The following is a 17785-nucleotide window of genomic DNA, read 5'->3' on the forward strand; positions in this document are numbered from 1 at the left end:
GAACAGCCCTTTTACCAGAATTCGAACTCTAAGATGTCCCGGGAGCACCATACTCTACCGCATGTACAATCGGTGGCGGCATGGCATCCCATGAAGTACATTTTTTAATAAGTTGTTGCTTACGGTTGTACTGCTACATAAGTTTTAGTAGAAGTAGTGAATGACACCTTGATTTGGAATGGATATAATTTATAATACTTATTCGGTTTATTTATTTATTTATTTTGTTAAGATTTTCACATAGAACCGTAAGAGACCGAAACCAGACATTTTCCACGTGGTAACAAGTACGAATTCAGGTAGAAGGTAGCAGCAAAATTACTCCTGTGAAAGCGACGGCTCAGCAGAAGGCCAACTTTGGCCTCAACCGATGGATGGCAGCACCATCTATCACCATCTGCGGAATTTAAGCATAGTTCTGAAAGGGAGGGAAAGTCTCACAAAACTCTGCGCACATAGTGTAATGCAACCAAGACTTTCGGTTCCACCGGTATAACGAGTCTGTACTGGGTGGTTATTGTCGGTGATGGGCTCCGAATCTAAGACCTTCCAATTCTGAGTTGGATGTCCTATCCGCGAAGAATTGAAGCGGTTTAAAGAAAGTTAACCGTGATTATGCAATCATAAACATGAAGAAAACGATAAATGAATTTTTAACTGGTGAGAAATGATTTATTCTAAAATGAGATAGTTGAGGTACATAAAAATGAATTCAAATAACCGAGGAAATAATGGACTGGGAAGTAATTGAACTGGAAAAAATTCAATTGGCGCTTTTGAATTTCAAAGGTGAAAGTTGCAGTTAATGAAGAACCTTGCACTAGTTTGTGCACTTTAGTCTTCTCTAGTCAATATATTAATTTTTGCCCTTCCTACCGAAAAAATTACCATCAGAAAGATTATGGTCTGACCTTGATTTTAAATTCGTTGAAATTTATTATTTTTTCAGGACCTTCACTCCGTTTTCAAGCTTTTCAATGACTGTCCCAGTTCTTCTCTTAAAGCTTTTTGAAATCGCTCGCAGTTTATCTTTCAGTTCCTGTTGTTTTTAATAATCTAAAGTATTTATTCAAATCACGACTGCAAATTGGCGGAAATTCAAAAATGGTTACACCCTGGAATGCTTTTCTTCTACGAAAAATCCCGCACATTAGCATTCAAAATAAGAGACACGAGTGTTTCTGGACAGAATCCACCCTGAAAAGACAACCGCACTTCGCATTTACTATATAGCACTAATTATATACGTGTGATCTGAATCTGGCTGAACCAGCGATTCTCAACCAGCGGTCCGCACAAAAATTTGACCGGTCCTCAGAGATTTTAGCTTGTCCACGTAAAAAAATTTCCTTACTAATTTTTAAAGTATCCTTCAATAATAGTAGTAATAATATCTTTTTCCGAACATCTTTTACGCGAATTTCGTGAAAAATTTTCGTACTTATCTATAATTTTTAGCAACATTTTTTCTTATCTATATATATAATTCTCTTACGTGCCGGCAAATGAAGGGGTGAATTTCTAAACCTCTGTTGGCAACACTTCGCCGATAAATCATGTAAACAAACTTCTACGTTGTTTTGAAATCTTGAATCACAGAATACTCAACGAACTTTTTTTTTTTTTTGAGATGAGTTTGAGTCGGGCTGTGGCCCATTTCAACCTTAATCAGCAAAGAAAAGCTCAAAGAAGGCAGGAAACCGTTCTTGAATCCAATTTAAGACGAGCCATTTCCAGAGTTGTATTCTCTGATTCGCTGCCGATAATTTTTAGCGGCTGGGGAATTTTCAGTCAGCAGTTCCTTCAACAGATCAGGTGCGTCACACAATGCCGGTAACCGCACCTTTCCGTCATGGCAACATTTGGAACTACTTTGATATACCCCCCAAATCGGAAATTTGGCGACTTTTTTTTCTCGCCAAGCAAAATACCTTACGATTCTGGAAATTGTTGCCACAAAACTTTTTAAAAAAACTCAAAAAGAGGTACAAAATACAAGAAAATACTAAATTTGGCAACAGCAATAACCTAAAAGCTGAAAAAAAACCTAAATTGGCAACACCAAAGTAAGAAACAGCAACCCTAAAAAGTCCGTAGGGAGTGCTAGATTTGGCGCGTAATTTTTGGGGGGGTATATCAAAGTTATACCCAACATTTAGTATATTTATTTGCAGTATTACGCTCTTTCTGCCAATAAAGAGCACCACAAAATTCGCATTCTTCACACATTGCTCCACAATCATGTTCATCGGCAATGTTGTTTTGAACGCGTAGGCGCTTTGAGCGTCGTCTATTCTCTGCTTCAGTACGACAGTTCAGTTCAAAATGAATAACCGAGAAAGAATTTACTTTATTCCTTTTATTCTCAGCTGAAAGGTTTCGCCAAATTTGTTTAGGGTTATAGTAGTTTTAGTATTGTGCAAGCAAAGTAGCCTTGGCGAGTTTTCGCGTTTTTAGTTAAACCATTTTTTGTTCGTGACGTGGCAAGGATTCAGAATAACAACAAGAAGGACAAACGTTTGAGAAAATATGTTTGGTGCTCTCTGAGCCTGTTTTTAGTCATGGCCAGCTCTATGTGGCATTATCAAGAACAAGATCTTTTGAAGCAGTGTCAGTTGTGGCTCCCAAACGGGACATTTTTAATTGTGTATATGAGGAAGTTTTCTCAGATTAGAATATATAAGAGTGTAAATATGTAAATATATAAGAGTGTAAATAATGTAAATACATCCCTCGGGGGAGCCTGTAACCCCTAGAGGGCGCGTCCCCAGGTGGCGGATAGGGGAATGCCTTCATTGGTTTTCCAATGGGTGGTAGAAGGGAAATAAAATTACTTCCGCGGACCAACAGGTAGAAGTGCAATCTCTCCAAAGCAATGACAGACACTTTTGTATCTATAATGGTAAAGTTGTGCACATTGCCAAGGCAGTCATCTTACATACAGCAAAGTTAAACTGTCGAAAATCTGGCTAAAGCAGACAAATTAACATTATGAACGTAATTTTCATATTGGTTAAATGGATGGTGACCTAAATGCAATTACCAACTTTAATTTTTACGGAAAATTTTAGCTAGGCTAATGTATTGGCATACAGCGAGCGAGCGAAGCGAGCATGGATCGCGAAGCGATCCACAGGGAACTGCGTAAGCAGTTCCGGGGGTTGGCGAGCGATAGCGAGCAGGGGGCGATAGCCCCCTAGTTTGTTATTATTACGATAATTACTTATGTTATTTTTAACTTTTAAATATTTTTTGCAAAAGTTTAAAAACACTAAGTACAGTTTTGTTTGTGCATTTATTAAATCAATTTAATATTATTATTATTTTATAAAAGCAAGGATAAAAGTTTCATCCATTTGAAAATGTTTGACGGACGCCGAATCCATTTTCTGTTTTTTTTTTTTTTTTTTTAATTTGCAAGGAAATTTTTTTAAAAGTAACCTCGCCAGTCCGTAAGAAAAAAAACACATGTTTTTTTAACGGTCCTAAAATGCTTTTTCTTTTCTTTTTTTTTCAAAAACAGAAGAAACAAGTAAGAAAAGAGGGGGGGGGGAGAGATCGCCTCTCAAGGTATTCGATTTTTTTTCTTCAAAAACACTTGCCAGTCCGTGGATCAAAAAGGTTAAGAAACGCTGTGCTTCACTATATGTACCCAACAATAAAGAATCTGAATATGCAGACATTTCTCATAGACGAAACATAATTTAAAATAATGCATCGAAGCCATTTTTTTTTTCTTAAACTAGTAGATTCCGAAAGGAAAATAAATTACTATTAAAGTACGCTGAAAATGGGAATGGGAGAGGTGAAGACATTAGAGGGAGGTATAATTTTTTTTTTATTTTCCATACTCATTGATTTTGATTGAGCAAGAATATCTGTAACACGATTAAAAAAGCCATATGGAGCAGTTGGACAAAGGGGGGGGGGGGCGGTAGATAGTTACATCCTTTTGTTAGTTGTCTTCAAAGTTCCTCTTCCGTGTGTGATTTACCGTTTTTGTTACTTCCTTTTTAGACAGCACAGTTTTTTTTTACACCTAAAAGCAAAATAAGTTGAAAAGAAAATTACTTACAAAATACAATGTGGTAAAAAATGCTTCAACTATCGTTTTTTATTGCTTCCAATTAGTTTTATTTAAAAGCTTAATAAAGATAAGAAGAATAAGGTAAAATCATTCATTTAATACCGAAAAACACGGAAATGAAATGAAAAAATACTAGTCTGAGGAAGAAGCTATTACCAATTAGTTTTTTTACAGGGATGCCTCCACCCCCAAGAGCAACGGCGCCTTTCAAAATACCATGAAAATCCCCCAGGAGCTACAGAATCTCAAGAAGGAGAAAATACCCCCTCCCCCTAGAAGTTTCAATGGTGTAGTTTGCGCCAAGATCCCTCTAGTTGGACGCCACTGGTTTTTGTTTTATTGAAATCACTTGATAAATTTGACGTACAAGATACTTACTTCTCTTAGTTGGGAGAACGACGTGTAACACAACACGTCCCCCCCCCCCGCCCCTCCAATTTTTTTTAATACTCAATAGCGGAAAGTAACTGCAAAGTGTAAACTACAGAAACGACAAAATCTCATTTTCACTGCTTTATGTGTCTTTGGGCGGAAAAAATAGTTTTACAGGCTGAGTAGTTTGCATTCAACTGCTATGAAGCTTCCATTGAATCTTATTTTTGGCAACTGACGATATTTGGCGACCAAATTTTACGTAAATGTTGCAGAGGAATGGAGAAGCAATTTCTATCGTTTGGCTTTGATAACTTGGACTTCAATAAGCGAAAAACGATTGAATTTGTTGAAATTGGGTGATAAGAAAGCCGGTTTGCTTCGCCAATAACATTATGCAATGGTTATTAGTTTTGGACTAATGTAAGAATGCCTTATTTCTCCCCAAGCAGAAATGAACTCGTCCAACATTAGACGTCTTGCTTTCAGAACTGCACTATAGGAGACTTTTTTGGCATTCTGATCCAGCAGACCAGCACCGGTGCGCAGAAAAAACGGACCGATTTTCGGAGATTTTTACTTGCAAAAATTATTACTCAAAAATTATTGTAATATTGTGTGCGATATTTTTTCTTCAAACTTTTAATTGTTTTTCATAATGTTCTGTGATTTTTTTCAAAAGTTCATTAACGAATCTTAACTAATAGTAATAAAGCTGAAAGTCTCTCTGTCTGGATCTCTCTTTGTCCGGATCTCTGTCTGTCAGGATCTCTGTGACGCGCATAGCGCCTAGATCGTTCGGCCGATTTTCATGAAATTTGGCACAGAATTAGTTTGTAGCATAGGGGTGTGCACCTCGAAGCGATTTTTCGAAAATTCGATTTTGTTCTTTTTCTATTCCAATTTTAAGAACATTTTATCGGGCAAAATTATCATAAGATGGACGAGTAAATTACCAAGTTATCATAACGTGGAACCGTAATATGGGCTAGCCAAGTGGCGAGAAATTCATCATACATCATTTGTAAATACACAGGCGAACCAAAAGATCTTTTAATTTTCTACTACGGGCAAAGCCGTGCGGGTGCCACTAGTGCATAATAAAAGAAAGAATTACTTATTTTTGCTTTCAAGGCAAGGTGTGCTTAAAAGTGAAAATAAATAATTATTTCAATCGCAATATTCTAAGTGAATCATAATAGAAATTTAGTAATTAACTTATGTAACAGTTCTTTGATATCTAGTCATTTTTTTTTCTTCTAAAGGAAAAAAAAACTTTCCACGAAATTTTAGCTGACAGTGGATCAACGTGGTGGTGGATTGGGTCCAGTTCAGATTTTTCAATGGCGTTGCAAAATGAACATCGAATTGCCTTTAGCAGCTCAGTTTTTACATTGTTCTCTTCCTCAAAGAATTTATGTATTCAAATTTTTCAAACGCTTCACGAAACAAATTAAATTATCGAAATCCATTAACACACCGCCCCTCTTTCTCGCACAGTTAATTTTCAAAAGTTCTCTCAGACAAAATCATTATTGGAGAGCTATTTTCTGTGCAGAAAATTCACTTATTTTCCCCTAGAACAAGATTTTTTTTTTGAACGACTAAAATGGTCTTTGGAAGAGGTCCAAATAGGTTGCATGTAAATTAATGTTTGTTTGAACCACCGACAAAAGGCTGGCATTGTGACAAAAGCGAAGGAAATATTGTATCTACTAATAGTTAGGATAATAATTTAAAAAGAAAAATGAAGGTCGTTTTTCTGTTTTGAATTCGAAACGATTAGCTTTGTTTCGATCACAGCTAAAACTTTAATGAGTTTTATTGAATAGTTTTATTTTATGCTTGTTATGGAAATCGTAAAGGGAAAATACATGAGAGAGAACGAATATTTTTTCCTCCTCTGTTGTTTTCAAATAGATTTAACTGTATCTTAACCAGGGCTCGCCGATACATATTCGTCGATATATATCACGATATCTATCCGATATTTATTTTGAAAATATCATGATATTTTGAAATTTTCGATATTTATTTTTTCAACTACAGTATTTTCAGTATAAAAATTACCTTAATCGTGGTATAATATTGTTCATTTATTATTAAAAACAACCAAAAAGTTATGTACTATATTTTTATGATTTTAGTATATATTATTAATATAAAAAACTAATATAATGTTCCTTTTTATTTTGTATTCATAAAATTATAAGTAATGTAACAATTTCAATTCATATTAAAAGTGCCTAATTAAATATTAAACGTTGGTCAGAAAAAAAGAAAATATCTAATGACTATCACCGACTAATGCATATTTTTTATTTCTGAATCATATAACTGTGTAAAAGTAGAGCTAACAGGAAAAAAAATGAGTAAAACAGCTAAATTGCTAAATTAACTTAATTAAAATTGATAAATATGTAAACTGAAATATTAGATGTAAATAATGAAAGCAGGGGTGTCCACAGGGGGGGATTATGGCACGAGTTGCGCCATCAAAGTTTTTTTTGAGGGGGGGATTTATTTATTTTTTTAAAACTTTATTTATATAAAGTTATTTATTGATTTATTTTTAATTAAAATTATTTATTTTATTTTATTTCATTTATTTATTTAGTTTAGGTGTCTGTGAGTGTATGTCATTGGCGTAGCACAGAACTTTTCAAATAAAATAATAATTACAATAATAATTTAAAATAAATAAATTAATTAGTTAAAAAAGTAAATTAAATAAAAATAATAAAAAAGTAAATTAAATAAAAAAATTAAAGTAACTTAAATAAAAAAAATTAAAAAAGTAAATTTAAAAAATTGTTTTAAAAACATATAAAAGGGAAAGAGGGTTGAGATTTTCTTTGGCCGGGGGGGGGGGTTGTGCCATTGAACTTGGGGGGATGGGCATCCCTGAATGAAAGAAACCTTAATTTTTAAGAATTTTAATTCTACATATTGTAATAATAATTTTAGAAAATAAAGAATGATTTGAGGATGCATTTACTATTTTGAAGACTTTAGTTTGTGCTGATTGAAAATATCGGATGTATATCAAAATAGTATACGGTTTTTATCAAAATATTGGATGTTTTCAATATTTTCGATAATATCATATTTTCGTACCCTGATTTAAATGTTGTTATTCAGTGAAATCCCGTTATAACGAACTTCAAGGAATTTAAAATTTTGTTCGTTGTAACGGGAGTTTCGTTATCCTGGGATCCAATTAATGGAATGGAAATTAAATTCGTTGTAGCGGGGTTTCACTGTATCTATGATACATATTATTTCTCAAGGGTTTTTTTTTTTAATGGGAACGCCGTAACTTCCTTAATAAATTGGCACACTTTATAAGTAAAGTATCATTTTTTAAGATTATTCCTCCCATTTAAACATAGATAAATAAATAAAATAAGTAAAATAAAATAATAATAAATAAATAAATAGATAAAACTAACAAAAATACCCGGCGTTGCCTGGATTAGCAATAATTGTGAGAAACAATCGTTATTTGCATTTGTTTTCTGTTTTAAGTGAAAGAATTTAAAACACACCTTTTTGACGTGATTTAAAATCTAACTTCTTTCTTACTCATAAAACTATAGTAGAAGTAAATAAAAAGAGCAAAATAGTATTCATTTAGAAACGAAAACACGAAATTTAACCATATACAAATTTGAAGAATTTCAGAAATATGAAATTAAATTTCACATGTTTAAAATGATTTATCAGTTAATACTTATTTTTTTTTACACGGAGTCTTATCTTCTTTGTATGTCTATTGAAGTGTGAAATGTTTAAAAAAATGTAGCTGCGCGCCCGTAATCCCCTTAACCTTGCTTTAGTTATTTTTTAAAATTTCAATTATTGTGGGTCTTGGTGCGATTTAAAATGGTACCGAATTTGCGGGAATCATTTTGGAATACCTTGGATAATGCTCCCCCTCCTTACTTTGTAAAACGGCATGTTACTAATTTTTGTTAAAGAGATATTGTCGCCAGATGCTGAGATACTTTTGGTCACCACAAAATGACGCTAAATAATTTCATCCGAAATGTTTCCAAAATAAGTAGTAACATTTGGTGATGGTTTGAATTTGTGCACAAAGTCACATTAATGGAAGTTTTTGTGCTGTTTATGGATTTGCCTAATTTAGTTGCTGGATTATTTTACAGTAAAAAAAGTTTTTAAAGATTCTTTGATTGGCGATATTTTGTGTACATGGTGAAAGGTGACAAACATTATTACGTAGTCTTTGACTTCAAAAACCGCGACAGTTGAAAAAACTGCCAAATGCATCCGCTACTGAAATTTTTCTGCATAAATTTTGGCGAAGTTTCTGCTGTTAGATTGGATAATGATTAAGTGTCCAATCAGCACAAATAATCAAAAAAAAAAAACAAAAAAAAAACCATTAATTACACTAAAGTTCCGTTTAAATGGAAAATAATTAGCCAAATCTAGTTATTATTAGCCAATCTTGGGGAAAAAACGTTACTTTGAGATTTGATTTGAGAAAAGCCTCAAACAGTCAGACGAAACACAAAAATATTCAGCAATTCTAGCTATGAGCTGGGAGTTGAGATGATACACTAAATAATGAATTGGGTTGAGGAAAGCCTTCGAACATGGAACAAAAAAAGCTCATAACTCGTTTTTTATACAACTTAGAACTTTCTAACAGATGCCATCTTCAGCAGAAAAATAAGCGCTTTCGATGGACACATAATTTTAATATGTGCTCGCATTTTTTCACCGTCATAGTGAGGCATTTATGCGAAAATTGGGACTAAAATTGGAATAAAAAGGGAACTATCAATCGGATTTTTTTCGAACTGGTCTATAAACCTTCCCAGTACCAAACTGAACAAACGGTGAAAGTTTCAGCCAAATCTGCCGGGTAGTTTCTGAGATCTTAGGGAACAAATTTACCAAACTCCATTTTTATATATATAGATAAACAATGGGGTCGTTTCCAAAATTTTAAAAGTTTTTTTTTTTTTTTTTTTTTTTTTCTGAAAGAGCATGCTTAAAAACATAGAATCTCTCCATTTTTTAAATAATGTGACTAAGTTTAATATTTAAAAAAAAAACTACTTGAATCGGTGCGTTTTCAATGTGTGCGCTCCTGCCGATGACATCATAAATGATAAAATACCATTCGCAGAGCATAACATTTAATTCGCTTCTTTACAGACATTTACTGGCAACGATATGGTTGTTGATAGCAAGCGTAGAGAGCACTTTTAATTCGCTTCTTGATTATCATAACGTGGAAACGTGGTAAACAGATGCGTAAAAGTACATCACTTGTGACGCCGTAAAGACCACGCCTTATTTTCAAAATCGGACATTTAAAAAAATTAATTAAATTAAGCGTTGAGAAAATGAAAGGATTTTCTGGTTTCATTTTTTTTTTTTTTTTTTTTGCTTATTCTATCAATTTTAGTGACTTATAATAGTACTTATGACTGAAGAAACAAGCCCGTTCCCATTTTGCCTGTTTTAAAGCAAATTGCACTTAAAATATCAGATGGATTCACTCTGTTATACTCTTTTTTCCGCTTGCATTGTTAAGAAGGAGAACAGGATTGCTCAGTCCGGAGAGCGTTTGGCTACCAAACGCTGTATCGGTTCGTGTGGTCTGTCTTTGTAGCGTTCAAATTAAAAAGATCGGGTTGTTTCCGAAATTTTAAAAGGTTTTTTTTTTTTTTATGAAAGAGCATGCTTAAAAAGGATGGGATTTAACCATTTTTTAAATAATTTGACAAAGTTTAATATTTTCTAACAATTATTTTAATCAGTGCACAGATTGAAATTCATTTTTTACATTTCTGGTTATGACATCACAAGGAATGTAATGCCATTCACTGATGCCATTAGCGCACAGCGCAGATTTTCATGTCATGGCCTCGCGGTTGACAGCAAAGCGTAAACAATTTACACGCCAATGGAGTAGCGCTCCAAAGCACATCACTTGTAACGTCATAAAGACCACGCCTTATTTCCAAAATCGGACGTTGAAAAACATTAAATAAAAAATAACTGTTGGGAAAATAAAAGTTAGGGCTCATTATTATTATTAGTCTTTATTTTATTTATTTATTTTTATTTTTTTTGCTTATTCTATCAATTTTTTGTGACTAAAAGTAGTACCTTGACTGAGGGAAACAACTCCATTTTGGGGACACGTCAAGGAATTAAAATTAAAGCAGCGGGAATGATCCTCGCGTTTTAAAAGCGACCACTTCGTGTACTATGCCTTTTCAAGCCATTATTTCAACTTGTTCGTCAGTTATTCAGTCTAGTAATTTGTACGGTATTTTTCCAGTTGGGCTACAAATTTCGAGCGTGAATGGTTTGCACGGGTCAGTTACAAGTAATTTTTAACATTTATTTTGGAAGATCAACTTAAAATAAAAATCGAAGGAGAAAGTATAAAATAAATAAAAAACATGTTTTGCCTCAGCCCCTGTTTTTATCTTATGCAATGTATTTCAGTTTTCTTGAAATGTGTGAAATAACTAAATCAAGCAAAAATAAATGATTGAAAGCGCAAAATTATTTGCAGTAAAAAAAATTACTCTAATAATAATAATAATAAGGAAATTTGTAGAAAAAATAAATAAAATAGAAAGATATGAGTAATTAATTGATTAAGATGCTTTTGAAAAGTCATAACGTTTTATGTTTCGTTGTTTTTTTTTCTTTCATTTTGTTTCTTTTCTTATTTATTGTAATACCATAAAATTATTATAATACTTATTTAATAATATTCAGTAGTAGTTCCCTTTTTTATGAAATAGTAAAATAGAACTAAGAATCGAACTAATATTTCTTGTTGGCAGTGATTTTTTCAGATTTAACGTTTTAACCACCTAAACTGCATTCCGCTAGGTTTTGTAAGTAAATTTTAATAATTATTGCAAATTGTTTAAAAATCTTTTCTGTAGCTCTTAAAGTATCTTGGGTAATTTAAATTTTTATTACTGTGGAAAAAGATAACTTTTGATAAAATTTGAATAAAATGTCATGCATTTCCCCACAATTTATTTCATTTATTTTTTTATTTTTGAACTTAAGATTCGGAAGCATTCCCTTGCGATCACATTATCAGCAATTCATCTTAACGAATGACTATATTAGCGGTTAAAGAACCTTCTGCAATTTGTAGTCAAATTAGCTATATGCTGGAAAAGCAAAGAAAGATCTTTAAAGTGTTTTAAACAGCAATTTCATTCAAATGAGCTTAATATCTGAAGTTGGAAGAAATTTCGTCTTGCTGGTATCAAAACAAAAAAAGAAAGAAAGAAAAAGAAACTAGTTGATGAACTCGTTCAAAAGGTCATTAGAATTCGTACTGAGTTTAAATCATGAAATTATCTTCTGAAAGATCAAAATTTTACTATATCGTGCTGTGCATAGGAAAAATTATCCTTGGATTTTTCGGATTAGTAATGAAAAGATAGATTTTTAAGATATCAGAATTGCTTAAGTAATGGCAGCCTCCAAGTAGCTTCATGACACATTACGCAAGCCTTGGAATTAGATATTTTGCGAAAATGAGGCAAGCAGTCGGAGAATTTCATTAATTTAGTGTCATTCAAAACCAAATTCAGCAAGTGTTCTGCACTTATTGCACTGACAAGGAAAAGTTTTATAAATGTGCATTGCATAAATAAGGTCACATGGGTGTAAAAAGCTATGGGAACAGCATAAGCGGAAAAATTATAGGTTCGATAAAATCCTGATTCTAATTAAAGCGGAAATTTTATGTCATGAGACAAAAATTAGTAGCACTGGAGAGATTTTCTAATGGCTTAATGAAAAGTCTTTATGAAAAACAAAGGGGAAAATCCGAATAATCAACTGAAAAGCCTGTCTAACAAAAATCTTAGTGATTAAGTTAAGAACTTATGTAAAAGAAAAATCGAATGAATTGGAAGTAAGTCCTAGCAAATGGCTAAATGGAAATCGTGATAGCTAAATGAAAATTCCTAATGGCTCAGGAAAAAATCGATTGACTAAATGGAAATCATAACGACTAAGGGAGTTTCCCCTTAAGAACAGAGGATAATATCTGATGAGAAAATTCTAATGGGGCAAAGTCCTAATGAATGGTTAAAAGAAATCATTGTAGCTTATGGAAAATCGTAACAATTAAAGGAGAAAGCTTAATAACCAAATGAAAATTTAAAGGGATAACCTAACAAATACCAATGATTAAGGCCATTTCCCGTAAGTAAATAAAGGATAACAATTAGAGAGAAAATTCTAATGATTTGGGAGAAAGTCCTAATTAATAGTTAAAAAAAGAAAGCATAACTGCTGTAGTGAAAATCTTCATGACCAAATGGAATTATTGAAGCATAAAAAAGAAAAATCCCAGTGACTAAAGGATTTAATCTTAAGAGTGAAGAATAAGTGAGGACAAAATTTTAATGGCTAATATCCCGATGAATGTCTAAAAAAAAAGAAATCTAACTGTATAGAATATCCAAATACCTCAGAAAGAATCCTAATAGCTCCTAATGACTTAAAAAGAGTCTTGGTTTATAACGGAAAAAATCCTACTTTGACGAAGGAATTAAATCTTAGGAACAAGAGAAAACTAAGAAGACATTTCTAATGACTTGGTCTAAAGTCCTAATGAATGGCTAAAATGGGATTAATAGCTAAATAGAAAATCCTGATGATAAGGAAGAAATTCTAATCGCTATGAAAATCTTCATAGATAACGGAAAAAGTGTCACTGACTAAGAAATTTTCCTTTAAAAAACAGGTTAATAACTAAGAAAAAAAACTCGAAACTAAATGAAATAATTCAGGAATTCAGAGCTATTTTTCGAATTGATAATCCTCCCTTCGACTTCTATATCTAAATTGAAGGCTTCGACAACGACTCAGCAGTAATGTGTTGTGGAAAATCGATGTAAGAAATTTCGGTTAAAACAGCTGAATATTTCATAGCAAAAAAGAGGAACTGTTTCCTGTTTGAGGGAGACAAAAGTTGTACTCCAGATGTTTCCCCTATCGCATCGAAAAATAGAAACTCGGTATTTGTTTGAAAACTGGGGAAGTTTTCGCTGAGATTTTACTTAAACTAAGTTTTTTTTTTTCTTCAAAACAATGCAAATCAATTATACGAATTGCGCGCTTCCCTTATTCATAAACCCGAAGTGACTATCAAGAAAACTACCTGACAAACAGAAATACCGTTATCATTGCGCATAAACGCGCTTCGGCACCAACTTTTTTTTTTTCGTTACATACAAAGATATAGAGTAAGGTAATTATCATTAACTTACAGACCTCTGCAAATTTAATATCCGACGTTTTCCATTAGCTTCTTGGAACGGAAAAATATTGAACTTGAGCAGCAATTGAAAAACAGTGGCCGCAATAAAAAAGATCATTTAATCAAATTTACAACCCTAATGTAGCCTATCTACATTATACCTATCTATGTGTCTATCCTTATTTATTACTATCTCGGTCTATTACCTATTAATATGTATCTTTTATACCTATCTATTTATATATCCAACTAATTTCTGTCGATCTAATTATATCTATCTATTAATCTTATTCTCTCTATTTATTTGCTTATTTATATCTACCTATATATTTGTATATGTCTTTCTTCCTGTTTATTACATCTATACCTATCTATGTATCGTTTTGTATCTATCTATATCTATCTAACTTATTTCTATCTATCTATTTATGCCTATTTAAACCTCTCCATCCATATATATCTATTTGAGGCGATGTAAAAATAATTGAAAACTCTTTCCGTGAAATTTTTCTTATTACATCATTGCTCGTAGTCTTTTAAGGGTTCAAAACAATACAAATCAATCACAAGAATTGCGCCGCGCATCTTACTCATAAACCAGAAGTGACTATTTAAAAAAACTTGGTGAACTATTTTTTTTTAAATAGCATTGCGTATAACGCGCGTCAGCACTAATTTCTTTTTCTTTGCATACGAAGAAATAGGGTAAGGTACTTATCATTAACATACGGGCCATTCTTCTGCAAACCTAATGTCCGACGTTTTTCCATTAGCTTCTTGGAGCGGAAAAATAATGAACTTGATCAGCAATTGAAAAACAGTGGCCGTAATAAAATGATCATTTGATTAAATTTACAACACTAATGTAGCCTATCTACCTTATACATATCTATTTATCTATGTGTCTATCTTTATTTAATACTATCTCTATCTATACCTATTGATATGTAGCTTTTATACCTATCTATCTATTTATATATCCAACTAATTTCTATCTATCTAATTATATCTATCTATTAATCTTATTATCTCAATTTTTTTGCTTATTTATATCTACCCATATATTTATAGATGTCTTTCTACCTATTTATTACATCTATACCTATCTATGTATCTTTTTGTACCTATCTATCTATATCTATCTATTTATCTAACTTATTTCTGTTTATCTATTTATACCTATTTAAACCTCTCCATCCATACATATGTCTATTTGAAGCGATGTAAAAATAATTGAAAACTCTTTCCGTGAATTTTTTCTTATTACCCCATTGCTCGTAGTCATCAGCAGAAAAACATCAGTTGTGACCCCCCTTCCCTAAAATGAGATGGATTTGAGGGGTTCAAAACAATTCAAATCAATTATACGAATAGCGCGCTTCTTACTCATAAGCCCGAAGTGACTATTAAAAAACTTGGTGAACTACCTGACAAATAGAAATACCGTTAGCATTGCGTATAACGCGCGTTAGCACTAACTTCTTTTTCTTTACATACGAAGAAATAGGGTAAGGTACTTATCATTAACATACGGGCCATTCTTCTGCAAACCTAATGTCCGACGTTTTTCCATTAGCTTCTTGGAGCGGAAAAATAATGAACTTGATCAGCAATTGAAAAACAGTGGCCGCAATAAAATGATCATTTAATTAAATTTACAACCCTAATGTAGCGTTACTTTCCTTGGGAGAAACTTCAAAAACATATTACAGAATAGCTGTTCTATCAAGAACCAATTTCCCCCTTCTCCGTATCGAACAATAAAAGTTTTATCGCGCCACTGACACACGATGCTTCTAATCTTCGGTTCTTTCGCCATCAGGAAGAAATGGTGCTTAAGTGGTTTCTTGCAACATTTTTCACACCGCTATCAAGTGTCCATTTAACTAAGGATATTTCAATCGGTTCTTTATTGTGCTGTGGCCGGACAAGTTGGTTTTGTTATGAGGGAATTTCAATTTAGTAGAAAAGAATGGTTTTGTTTTTTTCCCCTTTCAAGGTCTGGTTGTGAGAATAATAACAGTTAGGCAAGAGAGAGCGCCTAACTAGAAAAAAAAAATAAGTCATTCGAGTTGCAAGTTTAGCTATATCATTTTTATTATTTATTTTTGCAAGAAATGTGAGAAGTTAGTATAGTTTGATTGTGATAACTTGAACTCCGATGGACGCAATGGCGTGCACGGGGGGGGGGGGGGGGGACCCCTTTTGACCCAGACCTGAGCCTGAAGGGGGCTCAATATTTTTTAAACTAGGCGTGAAATATCGGGGTTAACAGTATAGAGGGCGGCCCGGAAAAGTCATTTGTGACGGGCCCCAAAATTTCCGTGTATGGTCGAAATGATTAAACTTCTCCATTTGCTAAAACAGTTCACCAATTTGCTTCACCAATACGTTGTGCGACGGTTTTTTCCTTTGGACTATATAAGAATTCTTTTCAAGCAGAAATGAGCTCTTTCAAAGACAGACGTCATTTTATCAGAGCCATGCTATAAATATCGACGGGAATAGTAGTAAGTTATCTGAATAACTCATGAGCTGTCTCGTTAAATAGTAAATGATTGTTTCTTTGAAGTGTAGATTAAATAAAATCAATACGATAAAAATAAAATTGCAATTGAAACTGTACGTACTTGTTTTGGCATCAATGTCAGGGCCGTGCATAGGGATAGAAGGGACACATGTTGGTCCCGGCCCGAGCATCAAGGGGGGGGGCCTGAGATTTTTAAAATGAGGGGTGAAATATATGTAGAGACGTAGAGGTAAACAATATGGAGGGGGCCCGGAAAAGTCATTTGTGACGGGCCCTAAAATTTCTGTGCACGCCCCTGATTATAAGGAGTTCCGTGACAAAGAAAAAAATGAGAAAGAGAAAGGGCGAGACAAAGAGAGGTTTAATGAATAAATAAATAATGAAAAAGTCGATGACTTTTGATGGCTTTATTTCAACGCATTGAAGAATAGGCTTTTTGTAACCATGGTTGAATTTTTGGAAATGTGGGAGTTCTTTAGTCTTTTGAACTTATTTTATTCGTAAATAGTCTGAATTCTATCTAACATCTAAAAATTCATAGAATTATTACACTATTGCGATCTCGCAAATATATTTTTTTTAATTTTAATTTGAGAACTTACGTAAATTTCACATGCTTCGTACCAATTTAATCTTCCTTTAGAGCTTTTACTGGTAATAAAGCTCCCTCAGCACAAACAAATTTCCCTTGCACAACACAATAGCATCATCAATAAAAATCCCACCTCCCCCCTTCCCCATATCATTTCTTCCACTCGTGATTTCAAGCAAATGTGTGTTGCTTCACCTTAATAAATGAAAAGAAAATGCTCCATCCATTGTTGGAACGAAAATAAACCTCGCATTATTCATCTACTCTATTTCCCCTCCAAGTTCGGCATTCAAAAATGGCAACATAGAACGGAGAATAAGCAACTCGAGAAGTAGCCGGAAAGTAAACTATCTGGAATAGCTTGCCTTGAAGTGTTGGTCTAAATACGCCCACTTTTGAAATGTGTATTCCCACGCATAACCTTTAGTGGGTAAAACAAATATTATTCCAAGTGAACTCGGGTTTAAATCAATTATTGCATTTGGAAGAAAAAAAAATAAAGATCAACAACTGGAATTAGTTAATGCGGAAACTGAGTTCAAGAGAACGACGAATGAAGTGAAGCTCAAAGTTTGCAAGTTAAATTTTATATATGTGTGTGGAGAACCCGCCCGTTTGTCAATGCAAAAATTTGTCAAATGAATTACATAAAACTAATATTATACTTCCCGTAGCAACACTTATGTGTTAACTCGCAATTCATGCCCAATGATCAGAAGATTTTTGGTGAATTATGACTTTTAGTGCGTACGTTTTCCCTTCAACCGTTTCATGTTTTTTTTTTGTGTTTTTATTGTATCTTTTGTCACATATAGAAAAAAAATCACTAATTTTACAGTGTTCATTGAATCTCAAGTCATTGTATTGAATAGAAGAAATCTAAGAAAACTCTTCTCGGATTCTTTTCCATAA

The sequence above is a fragment of the Uloborus diversus genome, chromosome 7, assembly GCF_026930045.1.
Source record: "Uloborus diversus isolate 005 chromosome 7, Udiv.v.3.1, whole genome shotgun sequence".
Lineage (NCBI taxonomy): Eukaryota > Metazoa > Arthropoda > Arachnida > Araneae > Uloboridae > Uloborus > Uloborus diversus.